Below are 20542 nucleotides of genomic sequence, written 5' to 3'. Positions count from 1 at the left end.
AGCTCGCATGTAATGCTCTTTGCACTGCTCTGGAGAAGGATGAAGGATGCCAAGTCAATAGTAGACTGGCCGGGGGGAGAGAGGGGCAGAAAAGGAGTGGAGAGTAGAACAAAGAAGCGATGGTCCAAAGGTCTAAATACAATGTCCAGAAGCTCTATCTCCTGCCCAAAACAGTTTCTGAGGTCGTGGAGGGTTCTTATCCAGGACATTACTAGCAGATTTAGCAGGGACGACACCTGTTGCCACCATAGCAGTTGGTGATGCAGGAGAGGTCAAAGCCCCCAGAGCTGATGGGCACTCCACCACAGCTGAGGATGTTGCCAACAGCTGCAGAGGTGGAGGATCCCACGGCAGTGTTCTGTGGGAAGGAGCTGAGGATGGGGCCAGGCAGGGTCACCAGCACAGCAGGCGGCTCAATGACCACGTGGGAGCTCTGGCACTGCCTGACACAGCACTCATTGCAGCTGTTGGCCAGCGGGCAGGGGCCGCAGGGCTGGCAGCAAGGGTTGCAGGGCTGGCAGCAGGACATGGCTTGGGGTCACTGGAGCACCTGGCACAGAGGGTAGAGAGAAACAGAAAGTGAGGACACATGAGGAGCAGCACTGCACCCAAACACCCTGCAGCCAAGGCACCTGCTGGCCCACATTGCACTGCCCAGCTCCAAGCCCAGGAGCCAGCTGAGCCAAGTGCCAGCCTCTCTCTGTCTGCACAAGACCTTCTCTCCCCTGCCCTCTCCCAGCACAAGCAGCTCCCAGGCCTGGGCTGTGACAGTCCCTGTCAGCTGAGACCTACAGCCAGGAAACCTGGTCTTGAAACAGCAGCAGCAGGATGAGGGGAAGGAGAAGAGGTTTCCCACTCACCTGATTCCTGAAGAGGAGGAGGTGACAGAAGAGGATGAGAGCACAGAGACTTGGGCTGCCTTTTATAGCAGTCCTGCACTGCCTCAGGCCCAGAGGCACCTTAGTGGAAGTCATAATTTTGTGTCCAGCTCATGTCAAATATGAACCATCTCAGCTAATAATGGGTCTGTGTCCTGGTTTCCTATATTGCATCCTTTTCATTTCCTGGCTAATTCCACGTGCTTTCCTATATGATGAGCGACTTCTGTAAGTGCCGGGAGGATAAGCCCAAGGATTTCCAGGGCAGAAAGACGTCAATACAGGCAGAATGCTCTGATCAAGTGCCAGCAGCATCCCTTGTGGGCAGGTGATGTTCTCTTGTGTCATTTCTGTTTGGGTTGTTTGTGGTAAAGTTGTCAGGAAAGGGGCTCTGTTCTTTTTCTTCTTGTTGACATGCCTAAGAACTGAAATGTGAGTGGACATGACAGACATTTTGATGTTCTTTCCATCTTCCACTCTTCTTCTTACCTCCTGTTCTCTATGTGTCCCCAGGCCTGTCTAGTGGGGATGTGTTGCCCTCTCTCCCTCAGCATGAGAGGCAGAGGGACAACCTGCAGAATCTCCACTGCATCTTAGTGACTGCTCCTGGTTCTCCCTGAGAGCCACCTCATTTAATTCCATAGATTCATCAAATTCTTTGTCCATCCAAACCTGGGACTCTGAGTCATCCTTGATTCTGTGGCAACACTTCCAGTCTGCATAGTGCAAAAGGTACAGAAGCTGTGGGTGGGAGACCCTGAGTGGATTTTACTTTGTGTCCTTTCCCTTGCAGCTGACAGAGACATCCCTGGCTATTCTGCAGCCAATGGCCATCAGGGAGATCCTGGATGCAGAGTGGCAGCAGTGAACATGAGAAACAATTATCATTGTGAGAGGAACAGCCTGACACCTCATCCCTTCCTTCTCCTCCTATCCATTACCTGGTCCATGAGCATGGTCAAAGGCATGACACCCTTATATCATCTGCACCTCCTCCAGCCCTTCAGTACCTGGCAGGGCCCAGCTGCTGTGCAGACATGCATGACTGAGGTGGTTCACAGGTTGGGATCAGTGTGTGCCCCAATCAGGCTGTGCAGAGAAAAGCAATGTGTAACATTTTTCTGTTGTTTCTCTAAGAGTTAACATCTAACACAGCTACAATCTCCCTTAAAATGCAATACTACAGAACAAATTTCTTATGCCTGGGAGCACACAAAATTACCTATAGAATGGGTTTTGCTGTGTGGCTGACTGGCCTGCTCTCATGTTCTGGCCAATAGTTCTCCAGGGCCCATTGCCATTGCTAGATTAACTCCTCTCTTACTTGACCAAGAAGGTTTGAAACATCAAAGAGAGAACAGTTCAGCTTATCAGTTGACAGAGGATAGTGATCTTCAAATTACCCTATATAGTGAGAGTGAACTGGTTACTGCTGCCTTTTGAACACCTGGAGTTGGAGTAGCTTTGAACTATCATACCATAAAGAGAACCATGTGTGCTTTAGTTTAAGATATAAGTTACACCTCACAAGCATTAACAGCCCTAAGTAAAGAAATGACAGAAGCCAGAGAAGCTACCCTTGAAAATCAAGCAGCAATTAACTACTTGGTGTTGAGATAATCAGGGATGTGAAGAATTTAAAGAGATGTGTTATTCAATCTTTCCAAGAACTCCTGACTAACAGGAAAGAAAGAAACAACTATAGAAACTAGCCACAAATGCTAGAGACAGAAGGACTAGATTTTTCTTGCCTGGCCCCACACTCCTAAACTTAGTATGGTTAAAATAATCTCTTGCACTTGTCATGATGTTATGTGGTACTCATGTCTGTAATCACTTGTTTAATTCAGTGCTTACTGCTGCACAGACTGGATCAGTATAGTAACTGGACATGACACTTTAAAGAAAAACAAAGGGGTGGATTTGTCACTGAAAAAGTTATATTTCTTAAAGGAGTTCTTGCAGTAATGGGGGAAGATGCTCGAAAATTTTTTTGACCCTAGAACATAGCGTATAATTTCTATATTCATGGTTAATGCTTAGTGTTGTAGCAGACATTGCTTAGTACAAATACAAGAGATTAATCTGACCTTGTGTTAACTCCCTACATCTGTGACTGATAAGTCTTGTGTCAGCTAATGCCTTTTTATTTACTTATATCAGTGATAAATATGTACTAGCCAATATCTTAGTTTTGAGATGTCTTGGTTTGAAAGACAGATATCTGCCAAGAAATGTGGGAACATCCCATGCAATAGAGAATGTGACCCCCTTCCCTCTGAATTATTATAACTTTGAAATTAAGGAGCTTTCAGACAAAGGAACACCAATTCTTTACCAGCATGTGTATGCATAACAAGGCAAAAAAACAACAGCGCTGGCAGCAGCATCAAACAGCAGCAGATCCCAGTCCCAGCTGCTCTGGGCTGCAGGCACTTCCCCCTTGGGTGCAGTTCCAGGCACAGCCAGCAGGGGCGCTGCTGGCTCCCGGCTGGGCAAGGCGGGTGCAATGATCCCCCAGGGGCAGCAGGGAGCGCTGTTGGTGCTCTCTTTCCAGTACCATGGCAGGAACTGGAGGTGGCTTGTCCGTGTCATCTTGCCAGCCCATGTGAATAACCTTTCTTCTCCCAGAGGTGCTCTGTGAGACAAGAGTTGGGAATGTGCTGTCTGCAGGATGCCTCAGCCCTGAAAATGTGAGCAATGAACATCTGGGGCTGCATGGTGCACTGCAAGGTTATGCTGGAAGAGCAGTATCTGTCTTCTCTGAGAGGAAGAGGTCTTTCCCTCAGAAAAATATGGGTTGAGGTAAAGAGGGATTGCTTACCAATTGCCTGATTTGGGGAACATTTATTCCACATTTTACAAACAAAACAAAGCAAGACTGTGAAAAACCACTAAAATAACTTCACCTCCAACTCTTTTTCACTCATGCAACTTCCTCATCCCTGGTTCTCTGCTATTTCCTTCATGTTTCATCTGCACAGTGGGATACAGAATGAAGGGTTGCAGTCAGAACACAACAGTTATTTTTTGGGCAAAGATCTACTTTAACATGAAATTTAAAGTGTGATCATGAAAAAGCAACAGGATTTTGGCAGTTAGCCTAGAAAAAAAAAAAAATCACACTTTCCTACCCTTCCAGGTGCAGTTGCTAGGCATTTTTGGGAGGGTGTGAAGGTCCTGGTGCTTGAACATGAAAGGAGTTTGATTCAAAGATGTTTGACTTCCCCTGTACCACACAGAGAGTTTGTTCTACATCTCACAATACTGCACAGCCCAGGCCCCAGTCCCTTCAGTCCAACACCCATTTGATGTGAGATGCAACCACTTCCTCACTCAGCACCAGGCAGATGAGTTGTAAAAGTGCATCCGGCATTGCTCTGGAGAGGAGGAACATGTGTCCCATCTCAGTCACCAGCAACACTCCAGCATAAGATGATCAGTTCATGGTCCGACTGGAAGAACTCATATAAAGACAAGAAAATATAGCAGCTGGGGTCTCTGCTGACACAGCATGTGTCACATGGCAGTCCTTAGGCAAAAAGCCCAAAAGGGGTGCCCATTTCCTGACAACTTTGTCACAAACAAACCCACAGGAATGACACAGACTCACATCAACTGACCATATAGAATGCCAATAGCCCTTGATCTAAGCATTCTGCAGGTCCTGATGTGTTTACATCCCGGAAATACTTGAGTCCTCTCAGCACTTAGAAAAACCCTCAAGGGGGAAAGAATATAGCATGTGCCAGGAAATGAAAATGCAGCAATGCAGGAAAGCAGGGCACAGCCCTACCATTAGCTGGGATGGTGCACATTTGACATGAGCTGGACACAAAATTATGACTTCCTCTAAGGTACCTCTGGGCCTGAGGCAGTACAGGACTGCTATAAAAGGCAGCCCAAGTCTCTGTGCTCTCATCCACTTCTCTCACCTGCTCTTCAGGAATCAGGTGAGTGGGAAAACTCTTCTCCTCCTCCTCCTCCTGCTGCTGCTGCTTCAAGACCAGCTCTTTCCTGGCTGTAGGTCTCAGCTGACAGGGGCTGTCACAGCCCAGGGCTGGGAGCTGCTTGTGCTGGGAGAGGGCAGAGGAGAGAAGGTCTTCTGCAGACAGAGAGAGGCTGGCACTTGGCTCAGCTGGCTCCTGGGCTTGGAGCTGGGCAGTGCAATGTGGGCCAGCAGGTGCCTTGGCTGCAGGGTGTTTGGGTGCAGTGCTGCTCCTCATGTGTCCTCACTTTCTGTTTCTCTCTGCCTTCTGTGCCAGGTGCTCCTGTGACCATAAGCCATGTCCTGCTGCCAGCCCTGCAACCCTTGCTGCCAGCCCTGTGGCCCCTGCCCGCTGGCCAACAGCTGCAATGAGTGCTGTGTCAGGCAGTGCCAGGACTCCCATGTGGCCATCCAGCCCTCACCTGTGGTGGTGACCCTGCCTGGCCCCATCCTCAGCACCTTCCCACAGAACACTGCCGTGGGATCCTCCACCTCTGCTGCTGTTGGCAACATCCTCAGCTGTGGTGGAGTGCCCATCAGCTCTGGGGGCTTTGACCTCTCCTGCATCACCAACTGCTATGGTGGCAACAGGTGTCGTCCCTGCTAAATCTGCTGGCAACATCCTTGGGCAAGCACCTCCACAGCCTCAGAACCTGGTTCTGGGCCGAGATAGAGCTTTGGGACATTGTATTTAGAGCTGCAGGCTACTCTTTCCTTCTTCTACTGTCCCCTCTCTTTTATTCACTGTATGTGTCTTCCCAAGCCAGTCTAGTGGGGACATGTTGCCCTCCCTCCCTCTGCAGGGCAGGCAGATACACACCCTGCAGGAGCTCCACTGCATCTTAGTGGTTGCTCCTCTTGGCCTCTGTGAGCCATCTCCTTTTCCACTTTACACTCAATAAAGTTGTTTTGCATCCGAGTCTTGGCCTCCAGATTTTCCTTTTTTTTGCCATGGCAACTCTTCCAGTCTGCTCAGGGTAAAAGGTGGAGGTGCAGAGTGTGAGACACTCTATAGTGGATTTAACTTTCTGCCTTTTCCTCTGGAGCTGCTGAAGTACATCCCTGGCTACTCCACAGCCAATGGCAAACAGGGAAAAGATGGCTCCAAAGGGTGGCAGGAATGAAAAAGGGAAACAGCAATGTCTGAGAACAACCCAGAGCCGCATCTCTTCCTTCTCCTCCCCTGTATTACCCATACTAGACCCCATGTGGTCAAAGGCAGATTTGATAGGTACCTCATAGAGTCCTTCAGCCCCTGACAGGAGTCAGATGCTGTCCGGACATGCAGGGCTGAGGTGATGCAGAAGTTGAAGTCAGCATCTGCCAATAAAGTTGACCAGACCATAGAGTCACACCATTAAGACAAAGGAAACACTCAGGGTTCTTAAATGCACAAGGTCAAAAGGAATGGCAGAGGTCAGAGGCTCCATGAACAATTAAAAAGTTTTATTAGAAAATTAAACACTTGGTGTAGAGATTGGTATGTTATAGCAATCCCAGACCTACTATATAAACAATGGCCGTGTGTTTTGGATTAAGGGGTTTGGTGAAAGGGAAGAGAGAATTTAAAGAGGGAGAGATGAATTAATGAGGTAAAAAGAGAAAGAAAGAGAGGGAAAGAGAGAGAAAAAGAGATCAGCCCTGGTTCCATCTTCCATCCAGCTGATATGACGTCAGTTCCAGTTTCAGAGTTGATCCAGTGAGTGAGATCTCAGTCCCAGTTTCAGTGTTGATCCAGCTGCTGGAGTGGTAGTCTTGGTTTCAGCATCCATCCAGCTGTGCCAGTTCAGTCCATTGGATGTCCAAGGTCCTGAAGTGTGAGGAACCAATTTAATCTTGATTCCTGTTTCAATACTGGTTGTTAGAGTCATGTGGGGAAGGGTTTGTGTCGCAGTTGAGATGGACACGACATGACACCCCAAGGTTCATGTGGCAATAGCAAATTTTATTGTTTACAGCTTTCTTTTATAGGGTTTTCAAAATCCCCAGGTTTGGTCCTGATTGGTTACAGTTTTGTTACCACCCAGCTCACTGGCCAATAGCAGCCTGCATACATGCTCATCAGGTATTGGCTGGAGTCCACTGTTTGTATTTGTGTCTCTCCACCTCTCTCTTTTTCATAGAGATGTTTATTTCTTTCCTTTACTGGTATAGGCTGGTCAGGGTAACTTACGAGTGTGAAGCCTCCAGGCGAGCTGTTAGCCATCACAGGTTGCATGTGCCACAGGAATCAACTAGAAGAAGATGGAAGAAAGCCTTGTCTCTGGGGACATTTCAGCTGGCAACCATTTCATGTCTCACTGTGGGGTGGCAATCAGCAGGGGAACACCAAAGACACTGTAGCCTCCAGAGAGGTTCTCCAATCAGATGGCAAAAAAGTCTCCACCAACAGACTGCCACAGAAATGTTGGACTGGGCCAATGGTCTCCTGTCAGCAGGCATACTTTAGGAGGAGCCAGGGAGCATAAAAGTAACTGGATCACAAGCTCTGGGGCTTTTAGGGTTTTTTGACTTCGGGGTTTTTGGTTTGGCTTTTTGAATCTTGTCTTTTAGGGGCATTTTTGAGTCTGGGCTTTTTGAGTCTGGGCCTTTTGATTTTTTGTGTTTTTGCATTGACTCCAGCCTACTGAGGTCTGCTTCTTTATGCTGGCTCTAGCTCGTTTTTTTCTCCTTTTTCCCCTGGTTCCAGCCTGCATTTTGGCTCTCCTATCCTTGCTGGCCCTTGTTCGCCCTCGCATACTCATCTTGGTGGGACACCAGGTGACCTCTGAACCTCGTGTGTAGCCTGTGTCCTGCCCTACTCCTTTGCCCATCCCAGTTGCCGCCTGTCCTGCCTCACTGTGTTCCTGTCTGGTGCCTGCCCTCCTTTGTCCCTGTATTCCTGCCTGAGCCATCTGCATCCAGCCTTGCCTGCCTCTGATCCAGCCTGCCACGACTTTGTCCAGGGTCCTGCACTGTGAGGTTATTAAACCTCTGAAGCTCTTGGCTCCAACTTCGTTGAGTTATCTTAAATAAGCAAGTAGCTAATAGTTGCTAGAAAGGTTATTTATTACAAAGCACACCAGTCTCAAAAGGCAATGGCAAAAGCAGTAGCAAAAGCAAAAGCAAATGGCAAGAGGCAGTGGCAATGAGCAGATGGCTAGAAGCACCAACTCTCCCCAATACATACCCTTAAATAGGATTTTCCTAACAAGCTAGGATGCAAACTCAGACCACCACTCCTTAACATATTAGAATTCTAGTTTCTTAGTGCACTAAGTAACGTATAAACTACGCATACAACCCATTTTATTCTATCTGAAAAATGTAAGCAATATTCTTACTATAGCTCTATTATGTCTAAGTATTGTCTACAACTGTGATCTGGGAGCCTCTACTGAAAACATCAGGATGTTTTCAACTTTCACTAGAACTCGCACTGCAACTTTGGCATTTGAAATTTTTCACTTATTAAAAGCATTTGAACTCACCCTAAAATTACTAACTTACTCCTGCTTAAACACCTACTTTATGTGTGTGTGGCTTAATATACTTCAATGCATCCACACCACTTTAATTCAATCCCTGCCCTCTGATTTCTCTCTGAAGAATTCAGAAAGACCTGTGACTCACTGACTCCAACACTGCACCTCCTGCCCATTCCCCACTCACCTGGCGTCTGGCTGCCCAATGTGAGGGGAGTTGTGCCTGTGGAGCTGCCCCTCGCCAAAAGCTGCACAGGCTCCCTGGCAGCCTCCACACAGCCCTGCAGTGTGGATGTCAATGGCACTCCCCCATCTTCTCATGTTAATGCCTGTTTTTGCACTGTCTTCCCTCTCTCTGTCTCCGTGTCCCCATCCTTTTCCTTTTCCTTCCTCTTTTTCTAGCCCTCATTAGTAGGACAACTCCTTTTTTGTTTTTTGTTGTTGTTCTTTCATTACCAAAAAACTGTTCTCAGATACAATGTTGTCTCAGTTGACTTAATTTTGTTCTAGTCCATTTAGTTTTGAAAGTACTCCTCAGAGTTCTCCACAGTGGAATGCAACATGAGGACAGTGCTCTGACTTGGGGGGGGTACCTTTTCTCTGTCCCAAAGATAGGTTTCTTGCTTGCTTTCTATGCAAATGAGTTCTCATACTCAGTCTGTTCTTTCCGACCTTTCTGGAAATGGGTTGGAGGCTTCAGGGATCTTTGGGGGCCTTGATTCCCCCTGTCCCCCACATCCCCCTTACAGTCCATACCCACTTTGTGACCTCATTCCTGTTTTTGTGCTGTCCTGTGTTGTGCTTCTCTCCAGGAATTACAGCAAGGATGTTTGTCCCAGTATCAAGCTGCCTACCTCTATATGATCCCTCTTTCAGCCACAATCCTGTTTTTTCTCGCAGCATCTTCAGGAACTCCTGAATGCACATCTGGGCTCAAAATAGCAGCTCAGGCACACAATACCCCATGGATCTTGTTTGGTTCCTCCTAGGCTCTTCCTGCCCAGAGTTCATGGCACAGACACCATATGTGTCTATCTCACTGGTGTAGGAGCATTAGAAGATGAGGGACTTGCCTCTCAAACCCACAGTTTGATGGCTGTGAAGTCATCTGAGGGTTCTTGGTAAGAAGACACTGTGAGAACAAATGGGATGTGGCTGGAGAAGGGGCCATATGGAGGTAGGACAGTACTTTTCTGGGACAAATGTCCTTTTTCTGGCTGCTGGAGAGAAGCACAGCACAAGGCAAGAGTGGGAATGAGGTGGAGAAGTGGACATGGACCAAAGGCCAACAAAATGCAGAGGATTGAGACCACCAAAGACCCCCAAAGCCCTCTGACCAATTTCTAGAAATGTCTAGAAGAACAAACTGCACTTGATAACTAGTTTGCATGGAAGTGGGAAACTTAGCTCCAAGGTGGGGAAGCACTTCTATAAAAAGGCAGCCCCACAAAACCCAGGACCCTGGATACTGCATCAGCTGGAGGATTGATGCCAGAGCCAGGACCGGTGATCTTTCTTTCTTGGAAGGCCAGCTGTATCCTGGGATGCATCAGGGACAGCATTTCCATCTGGTCCTTTCCAGTAAATGCCAAAAAATATTCAGTTTGGAACACTCCTTTACTAGTTTACTCTGTCTAGTTGTTTCTGCAGTGCAGTGAACAGGAGCTGCAAAGTTTCAATTCAGCACAAGAGCTCTCAGGCAATAGTAGGAGAAATGGGAAGTCCAGGAAACACAGGAGGAAGAGATAAAACTTTCCTGCCTACCTCTGGAATCAGTTTGAATATGGCCTTGCATCTGCTCAGAAAATTCTCAGTAGTAGCCTGATGTGGTAAAAGTGATTCCAGGGCATGGAGGGAGCAGGAGTGAAGGAACTGGCTTAGAGACTGGGTTCAGGTGTAGAAAGTGACCTTTCCAGGAATGTAAGCCTCTGGGGAAAGGAAGGCTGCAGATTGCCTGGAAACACTGATAGCAAACAGCAGAACTTGGCAGGAATCAGAGCAGGCAGTTGGAGCTCCTGCAGATGAAAGGCTGCATCTGGCAGTGGCCAAAACATTTTGCCAGGAAGCTTGATTTTAATGAAAACTCAAAAGGAGAGACAGTGGGTGGTTTCCCAGTGTGGTGATGCCAGCTGATGCTGGAGTTCCCCTCTGCTCCCTCTTGACTGAGAGAATCCTGCCCTCAGGATGAGGATCACACACACAGACACACTCACAGACTCATTTGGGCTTATGCAATCCTGCATATAGCCATGCAAAACTCACTATATTCATAGAAGGCCGTAAAAATACCAGAAACTCAGAACTCTGCTGAAGAAATGTTGGGAGCAATTCTGTCAGGAGAGGACCCAGGTATACCAGTCAAAGACAAGGTCACAGACTCCTTGCTGGTGTTCACAGCTGACCAACAGAGACTGCACAGGAAGAGGTTGAGGCAAATGAGACTGGCTGAATTTTCCTGAGAGCAGTGTTTGATGTATCAATGGGGTCAGTCCAGCAATGACTGACTGGCACAGAGAGTCAAAGAGAAAAACAGAAAAGGATGCTTAATATCCCCTCACATGAAAGCAATTTATATACAGGAATGAGAGCAGTTCACATTCCCTGAAAATTTTAGCACCAAAAAACAACACTGACATGCCACAGGTTCACATCAACTGACCACATGCAATGCCATCATCTGGGCATTCTGCCTAAGCTGTTGTGTTTATATCCTGAAAATTCTTCAGCCTCTCATCGTAGCACTTACAGAAGACTTCAGAGAGGAAAGCACATAGAATTAGATGGGAAATAAAGACATCACAGTGCAGGAAACCAGGACACAGTCCCTACCATTACCTGGGATGGTGGACATTAGACATGAGCTGCTCACAAAATTATGATTTGCAGTAAGGTGCCTCTGGGCCTGAGGCAGTGCAGGACTGCTATAAAAGGCAGCCCAAGTCTCTGTGCTCTCATCCACTTCTCTCACCTCCTCATCCTCCTCCTCAGGAATCAGGTGAGTGGGAAGCATCTTCTCCACCTGCTGCTGCTGCTGCTGGTGCTGCTGCTTCAAGACCAGCTCTTTCCTGGCTGTAGGTCTCAGCTGACAGGGGCTGTCACAGCCCAGGGCTGGGAGCTGCTTGTGCTGGGAGAGGGCAGGGGAGAGAAGGTCTTGTGCAGACAGAGAGAGGCTGGCACTTGGCTCAGCTGGCTCCTGGGCTTGGCACTGGGCAGTGCAATGTGGGCCAGCAGGTGCCTTGGCTGCAGGGTGTTTGGGTGCAGTGCTGCTCCTCGTGTGTCCTCACATTCTGCTTCTCCCTTCCTTCTATGCCAGGTGCTCCTGTGACCCCAAGCCATGTCCTGCTGCCAGCCCTGCAACCCTTGCTGCCAGCCCTGCGGCCCCTGCCCGCTGGCCAACAGCTGCAATGAGTGCTGTGTCAGGCAGTGCCAGAGCTCCCACGTGGCCATTGAGCCGCCTGCTGTGCTGGTGACCCTGCCTGGCCCCATCCTCAGCTCCTTCCCACAGAACACCGTGGTGGGATCCTCCACCTCTGCTGCTGTTGGCAACATCCTCAGCTGTGGTGGAGTGCCCATCAGCTCTGGGGGCTTTGACCTCTCCTGCATCACCAACTGCTATGGTAGCAGCAGATGTCGTCCCTGCTAAATCTGCTGGAAGTGCCCTTTAGAACATTAGGGTGTGGAGTCAAAGGCCTCAGAACACGGTACTGAATTGAAGATGGATCTTTGGAATGTTGTATATTTAGGCTGTTTGCTTTTTCTTGCTTTTTGGCAATATCTACCCTTTCTCTTCCCTCTGTTCTTTCACCTCCACCCAATGTCAGCCCTGTGGGACCTGTTGGCATTTTTATCTCTGCTGGCCAAGCAGACAGACATCCCTACTGCATTGTAGTGGCTGTTCCTAGTGCCCTCTGTCAGCCTCGTCATCTTCTTCTTAAACTCAATAAAATTGCTTTTGCATCCAAACTGATGGCTCCATGTTTTTCTTCCTTCTCTGGGAACCCTTCCTGTGAGCTCAGGGGAAAAACTGGTAAAAGCAGAGGGTGAAAAAATATGCAGCAGATTTTGTTTTGTACCTATTCCCTTTGAGCTGCAAACACATTTCACAGACAGTGTTGGGTCTCCTAGAAGAATGCCATGAAGAAAAAACTATCAAATGCCTTTCTGAAGAAGGAAAAGCAGAGTGTGCAATGCCTTCACTTGTGCAGTCTGGGCAGAGATAATTTCATTCTCCATGTGAAACAATGACCAGGGTCTTTGGAACCAACTGGAGGAGAAGTGATCTGAGCAGCCAGGGAGGCCCAGTGTCCCAAGTCAAACTGCAGAACCTACAATGGGCACACTGAGGCCTGGACTTCTATCAAATCATGGAGCAGGAAGCACTGTCCAGCATTTCTACAGCTGTGCACACCCAGCCAGGGGCACTGACACATGGGCAGCCTGCCCAGGTGTGCACAGAGATGAAGGCAGACGCACAGAGCCCGGCACACGTGCACAGGCACACGGCCAGGGGGGTTGCACACAAGTGCTCTGTCCTGAGCACAACCATCCCCGGCCAGGCCAGAGGCTCTCAGGGGCTCTTGCCAGCAGGGCACAAGCACAGGCATGTGCAGATACTGGCACACACTGGGGCACAGCCACACTGCCACACACAGCACTGCACATGGCTGAGCACACGGGCCACAGGCCATAGCAAGGCGTGCCACTGAGGACATGCTGGGGAGCTCTCGTGCAGAGCTGCTCCAGAGCACACAAAGCAGGACACATGCGCGGGCACCAGTGTTACATGAGTCTCAAGAACTGAGAAGGCAGATGATGAGGGCAAAACAGCTTTATCACTTAGTCAGGTGAGACACTAGATGATCAGTCTGATTCCGGGGTTCTGTTAAGAGATGGGAACCTTGTGCCTGAAGGAATTTGAAAAATCTGAGAGCATTTAAATTTCCCGGAGACTGCCCCAGACTAGCATGACCTATACCCTTTGAATCCCCTCTGTGTTTAATTTGTGTCTTCTGCATACACTGACACATCCATATCCTCAGAAATCTTGGAGTCGTGCATGCCAGCGCTCAGGAGTGTTTGTTATTGCAATGATGTAAGTCCGGAAACGCAAAGTCATTTTATGAGGAAAGACCTACTCATGCCATGCTGTCCCCAGAGATGTTTCCGTTCATTTGGGATCATGCAGGAATATCGTCACTCATGCAGCACGAGCTGTGGGCCCTGAGGCACTGTGGGGCCAGGATAAAAGGCAGCCTCATGGGTGGCTCTGTCAATAACTTCTGTCACCTCCTTCTCCTTGGGAACCAGGTGAGTTGCAGGCCCCTTTCACTTCCTCCCTCTCTAGGACAGCATTGAGCTTTCCAGCCCTTCTTCCTGCCCCTTTTTCATCTGGGAATGTTGTGCCATGGTGGTGGTGTGGGCAGAGGGCAGAGCGTGTGCTGTGGGCAGAGGCTGATGCTGGGCTGAGCTGCTGATTTTCATGGAGCCCAGGCAGGAGCAGGGCTGGGCCTGGCTGAGCTGGGAAGGAGCGTGCTGGGCTGAGGCAAAGGATGCCCAGTTTGGGCGTGCACAGGTTGGAGCTGGGCAGGCAGCAGGGCCTTGTGTGGTTTGGGGTGCCTTGCGGGCTGTGTCTGAGGTGTGCGTGTGCTCTGCTTGCTCCCTGCCCTGTGTGCCAGCTGCAGCGCCAGGCTCCAGACATGTCGTGCCCTGAGAAGTGCCAGCAGTGCCAGCCCTGCAACCCTTGCTGCCAGCCCTGCGGCCCCTGCCCGCTGGCCAACAGCTGCAATGAGTGCTGTGTCAGGCAGTGCCAGAGCTCCACCGTCGTCATTGAGCCGCCTGCTGTGCTGGTGACCCTGCCCGGCCCCATCCTCAGCTCCTTCCCACAGAACACCGTGCTGGGATCCTCCACCTCTGCTGCCGTTGGCAGCATCCTCAGCTCTGAGGGAGTGCCCATCAGCTCCGGGGGCTTTGACATCTCCTGCATCACCCGTGGTTATGGTGAGAGATGTTGTCGTCCCTGCTAGAGATGCTGCCACCAACATCCTTGGCCAAGAACCACCAGAGCACACTGCTGGAATGAAGATTGATTTTTTAAGGCATCGGATATAGAGCTTCAGACTGTTGTTTCCTTCTGTTCTTCTTCCTGTCATTTGTCTTTTCCATTCCTTTTCTGCCCCCTCCATACAATGCCAGCCCAGTGGGACCTGTTGGCCTCCTTCCCTCAGCAGGCCAGGACATGAGACCTCTCCACTGTACTTTTGTGGCTTCGTTGTTCTGCCCTCTGGGAGGCTCATCCTTTTCTTCCTTGACTTAATAAAGCTTCTTTTGCATTCAAAACTCAGCCTCTCCTTTCTCCTTAGTTCTGTACCAACTGTTTCAGCTTGCTCCTTGGCAAAGGGATTAAAGAAGAAGAGCATTGCAAAAGCAACAGTGCAATTTTCTTTGTTCCCTTTCCCTTGGGACTGAACAAGATGTTCCTGTCTGTGTGAGTGTGCTGAGGCATGGTAATAAATTGTCAAGAATAATTTTTGGATGCCTAAACACTGAAAGTGTTCAAGACATGGTTTGACACAACTTTGAGAAAACTGGTGTAGTGGGTGGTCAAACCATTTCTAACGAAGTAACAGCAGTGGAACAACTCTGCTCAGGGTTGGCATTACTGAATCCCTGTGGGACACACTTAGAACTGACAGAGTCAGACAAGGCCAGGGCCCCTGGATTCTTCACATAGAGCCCATTACTGCAACTTTATTTCCAAAGTGTGCCTTTGTGAGCAACCACGACACATGAGGAAGCCCAGCATCCTGGGACATTGCCAAACATCACTTACTGAGATAAGGATGTCATAAATGTGGTTTTTTTTCCAAGAATTCTTTTGCACGGGTAAAGTTTTGCTTTAGCAAACTGCCTTCTATCAAGCTTCACATTCTTCCATTTAATTTTATCTCCTCTGTACATTCGAATAATGGGATTGATAGAGCTGCTTGCTGGACACCATCAAGCAGACCAAAGTCACCAAGCACAGCAGGGAATCCAGCACAGGGCAAGAGCAGAAATGAGCAGCACAAGGGGGCATGGATTGTTGACCAAAGAGGGACTTATTAGAGGGGCAGCACAACCACAAAGGATACCTGCTGTCCCTGACCCATTTCCAAAATAGGCTGGGTAAAAGACAGCACAGATAATCTTGGGGGATGTAACAGAGAGACGCAGGAGAGACGGGCATGTCTACATGAAGAATGAGAGTGATGCACAGAGAACTTTGAAAATAGGAAACCCAGAGGAATGACACAATGTCATGTGTCTTCATGGAATGCATCCAGACCATGACCGGAGCATTCTGCCTACTCTGACGTGTTTATATCCTGGAAATTTTTGGCCTCTCAGCCCAGCACTTACAGAAGTCTTCAAATAGGAACGCACATGGCAGAAGGCCGGAAATAGAGACCACAGTGCAGGAAACCAGGACACAGCCCCTACCATTAGCTGGGATGGTGCACATTTGACTTGAGCTGGTCACTAAATTATGACTTCCACCAAGATGCCTCTGGGCCTGAGGCAGTGCAGGACTGCTATAAAAGGCAGCCCAAATCTCTGTGCTCTCATCCACTTCTCTCAGCTCCTCCTCCTCCTCCTCAGGAATCAGGTGAGTGGGAAATCTCTTCTCCTTCCCCTTATCCTGCTTCAGCTGCTTCAAGACCAGCTCTTTCCTGGCTGTAGGTCTCAACAGACAGGGGCTGTCACAGCCCAGGGCTGGGAGCTGCTTGTGCTGGGAGAGGGCAGGGGAGAGAAGGTCTTGTGCAGACAGAGAGAGGCTGGCACTTGGCTCAGGTGGCTCCTGGGCTTGGCACTGTGCAGTGCAATGTGGGCCAGCAGGTGCCTTGGCTGCAGAGTGTTTGGGTGCAGTGCTGCTCCTCATGTGTCCTCACTTTCTGCTTCTCCCTTCCTTCTATCCCAGGTGCTCCTGTGACCCCAAGCCATGTCCTGCAACCCTTGCTGCCAGCCCTGCGGCCCCTGCCCGCTGGCCAACAGCTGCAATGAGTGCTGTGTCAGGCAGTGCCAGAGCTCCCATGTGGTCATTGAGCCGCCTGCTGTGCTGGTGACCCTGCCTGGCCCCATCCTCAGCTCCTTCCCACAGAACACTGCTGTGGGATCCTCCACCTCTGCTGCTGTTGGCAACATTCTCAGCTGTGGTGGAGTGCCCATCAGCTCTGGGGGCTTTGACCTCTCCTGCATCACCAACTGCTATGGTGGCAGCAGATGTTGCCCCCCCTGCTAAACCTGCTGGCAACATCACAGGGCCAGAACCTCCATGGCCTCAGGACATGATGCTGTACTGAAGATGGATCTTTGAAATAATTGATTTGTGCCTGTAGTTTTCTGTTATCTTCTTCTGCTCCCTTTCTGTCTCTTCCTTTCCCATCAGCACCATCGAATGCCAGCCCAGCGCGACCTGTTTGCCACCCTCCATGTCTCTGCAGGCCAGGCAAATGGACAGCCCCATTGCACCCCTGTGCCTGCTCCTGGGCTCCTCTTTCAGCTACCTCCTTTTCTTCCCAAGACTCAATAAAATTCTTTTGCATCCAAACTTGGCCTTCTCCATTCTCTGTCCTTGTGTGCAAACTTCACCATTCAGTTTACGGCAAAGGCGTAGGATGCTGATGGTGCACACTTCGTGGTAGATTTTACTTTATGCTTTTTGGATTAGAACTCACAAAGACTCCCCAAAAAAGATGATCATCATGAGAAGATGATGTCAAAAGGTCACACGACAGGCAATGGGAAACACCTATACCTGGGGATAGTCATCAACCTCCCCTCACCAAACACCTCCCTCACATTAGCCTTCTTCTGTCCAGCTTTTAACCACACAGGCAGTGTGGAGGCAGAAGACTGGATTGAGGCTGTGGCTCTTCTCTGGAGGGAAAATCCTTAAGTCCAAATGCTCACACCTCTCTGTGGAGTCCTTCTAAGACACTTCCCATGGAAGGTGGCAGCACTCTACCACCCTCACCACCGTGACAGGGCAGGGCTGAGGGGTTTCACAGCATCCACGGAGCGTAAGGTCAGAACCAGAACCACTGTGTTGGAGGCTACTATTGTTTCCCCTTCTGGCTGTGGGAGAGGAGCAATTCTCCCATCTTCCAGCCACCACCTCCCAAGCTGGAAAAAACACTATTCTCCACACACCTGTTTGTGTTTGACAGAAACCTTTTCCCATAGCTCTTGGCTGAGGAAAAGTCCAGTGTGACCACAGGGCTCCCCCATGTCCACAGAGCCACCAGAACACTGTAACCTCAAAGCCTTCCCCCTGATGCAGGAGCACGGACCCTGGGAAACAGCTGAGTGCCCCAAGGCTGCCTGGAGGTGGCATCAAGGGCTGGCCTGGCTTTGGGATTGTCCTTGGTGAGACGGGAGTGCCGTGGCCCTGTCCAGGCTGCTGCAGAGAAGGAACTGGGGGCTGAGTGTGTGTGAGTGGCTGGCACTGCTGGGCAGGGCAGTCCCTGCAGGCCTTGCCAGGGCTGGGATGAGCTGCGAGATCAGTCTGATTCTGGGTGTCTGTGAAGAGATGGGACCATGGTGCCTAAAGGAATTTGAAAAATCTGAGAGCATTAAAATTTCCCTGCGACTGCCCCAGGCTGGCATGACCTATCTCCTTTGAATCCCCTCTATGTTTGATTTGTGTCCTCTGCATACACTTCCACATCCATATCCACAGAAATCATGGACTAGTACATACCAACGCTCAGGAGTGTTTGTTATTGCAAAGATTTAAGTCTGCAAAAGCAAAGTCATGGCAGATGGAAAAACCAACTCATGCCATACTGTTCCCAGAGATGTTTCCATTCATTTGGGATCATGCAGGAATATCGTCACTCATGCAGCACGAGCTGTGGGCCCTGAGGCACTGTGGGGCCAGGATAAAAGGCAGCCTCACTGGTGGCTCTGCAAATTACTTCTGTCACCTCCTTCTCCTTGGGAACCAGGTGAGTTGCAGGCCCCTTTCTCCTCCTCTCTCTAAAGGACAGCATTGAGCTTTCCAGCCCTGCTTCCTGCCCCTTGTTCATCTGGGAATGTTGTGCCATGGTGGTGGTGTGGGCAGAGGGCAGAGCGTGTGCTGTGGGCAGAGGCTGAGGCTGGGCTGAGCTGCTGATTTTCATGGAGCCCAGGCAGGAGCAGGGCTGGGCCTGGCTGAGCTGGGAAGGAGCGTGCTGGGCTGAGGCAAAGGATGCCCAGTTTGGGCGTGCACAGGCTGGAGCTGGGCAGGCAGCAGGGCCTTGTGTGGTTTGGGGTGCCTTGCGGGCTGTGTCTGAGGTGTGCGTGTGCTCTGCTTGCTCCCTGCCCTGTGTGCCAGCTGCAGCGCCAGGCTCCAGACATGTCGTGCCCTGAGAAGTGCCAGCAGTGCCAGCCCTGCAACCCTTGCTGCCAGCCCTGCGGCCCCTGCCCGCTGGCCAACAGCTGCAATGAGTGCTGTGTCAGGCAGTGCCAGAGCTCCACCGTCGTCATTGAGCCGCCTGCTGTGCTGGTGACCCTGCCCGGCCCCATCCTCAGCTCCTTCCCACAGAACACCGTGCTGGGATCCTCCACCTCCGCTGCCGTTGGCAGCATCCTCAGCTCTGAGGGAGTGCCCATCAGCTCCGGGGGCTTTGACATCTCCTGCATCACCCGCAGTTATGGTGAGAGATGTTGTCGGCCCTGCTAGAGATGCTGCCCACAACATCCTTGACCAAGAACCACCAGAGGACACTGCTGGAATGAAGATACAATTATGGAATACTGGCTTTAGACGTTTCGGCTATTACTTTTTTCTCCTGCTCTCTCCTCTCTCTTCCCTTCCTTTCCTGTCCCCACCACCCAATGCCAGCCTAGTGCGACTGTCTGCTCCCCCTCTATTCCTCTCTCTGTCTCCAGGCCAGGCCGCTGGACCCGCCCTTTGCATCTTTGTGGTTGCTTCCGCTGCTGTCTGTGACCTACCTGCTTTTCTTCTTCAGACTCAATAAAGTTCTTTTGCATTCAAAGGTGGGCCTTGGATTTCTACTTCATTCCTGCACTACTGTTTCAGTCTCCTTAGGAGTGAAAAAGCAGAGAGTGAGACTGATTTCTATGTGTTTTCCATGTGGCCTTTCCCTTGGAGCTGATAAAGGGTCATCCCTGACAATGAGGGTGGTGAGGCACTGGAAAATGATGCCCTGAGAAATTACATATTTTCCATCTCATGAAGTGTTCAAGGTAATATTGCTCAGGAATTTGAAGCACTTGGTTTGGTGGATGCAGGCAATGCCTCTTTTGTGTGGTGTATTTGGATATGAAATAAAAATGTTGTTTAGGTCCCCTTGCAGCCCAAATGTTTGAGTTGACTGAATTGCCCCACTTGAACAACCACAAAACTCTGGTGGCAAGGCATCTCACTCCATGGAGGAGGTTGAAGCAACGCTGGGGCAGAGATGCACTAGTGGGAGCATTGTTCCCCTTAGGCTCAGTCCTTGTTGGCACAGCTCCTCTTTGCTCCCGTGCCCAATATAATTTCTGAAAGGGCCTCCAAGCCTCCCTGAACACCAGCATTGTTTCTAAACAGATTGTGCTTCTTCAGGCAGAGGATAAAACAGCACTAGGCATCCTTTATAGTTTATTTGGATACTGTTGGATCAGTCACAGTCAGACATGGCAGGAGTCGCTGAGATGTTTTCCCTGAATCCCAATTCTTTCAGCCTCCTGCCCCAGCTGACAAACTTCAGAACTTTGACACAAGGGGGAATGTCCATCACTGTGTGAAAAACAATTGGATGAATTAAATTTCTAACAGCATCACAGTAGTCCAGGGCTTAAGACAGGGGTGAACGTAAATTTCAATAACCTTAAGAAAAATGGAAATAGTGGTCCTTCTGCAAAGATGGAAATTGCCCAATTTCCTCCTTGAAAGAGGAGTGGTGTTTTTGCCTTTGGGTCCTGAATGATGTGGTGCTGCTTTCCTGGACACAGTTGCTGGGAACACCTTGATCGTGGGATCAGCAAGTCCTGCTGCTTGGACACTAGAAAGATTGCACAGATCTTGACTGTCCCAGTGCCACCCAGAACATCCATGCTACCACTCAGAGCAAGACAATATCTGTATCCTGATCCCTTCAGTTGCATCCCCTCATTTTTTGTTTTGAGATTTTGGTCCCTACCTCACTCAGCACCAGTCTGAGTGGTAGCATTGGCCTGGCCAGGAA

At 49.8% G+C, this 20542-nt stretch overlaps 1 long non-coding RNA gene and 1 pseudogene across 2 annotated transcripts; one reads left to right on the top strand and one right to left on the bottom strand.

Moving 5' to 3' along the window:
- Positions 1-1573: 1573 nt before the first annotated feature.
- On the bottom strand, positions 1574-2028 carry LOC306812792. The gene is made up of 2 exons (XR_013776901.1): positions 1820-2028; positions 1574-1722 (listed from the first exon to the last, which is right to left on the bottom strand). It is a non-coding gene; the product is annotated as an uncharacterized lncRNA (long non-coding RNA).
- An 11592-nt stretch (positions 2029-13620) lies between these two features.
- On the top strand, positions 13621-14353 carry LOC306812779 (feather keratin Cos1-1/Cos1-3/Cos2-1 pseudogene; annotated as a pseudogene). Its single transcript has 2 exons — positions 13621-13637; positions 14006-14353. The product of its transcript is annotated as a feather keratin Cos1-1/Cos1-3/Cos2-1 pseudogene (transcript).
- Positions 14354-20542: the final 6189 nt, after the last annotated feature.

The sequence above is a fragment of the Erithacus rubecula genome (genome assembly GCF_903797595.1).
Source record: "Erithacus rubecula genome assembly, chromosome: 27".
NCBI lineage: Eukaryota > Metazoa > Chordata > Aves > Passeriformes > Muscicapidae > Erithacus > Erithacus rubecula.
Note: the sequence above shows the minus strand (reverse complement) of the source record. Positions and strands in the feature narration are given on the sequence as shown.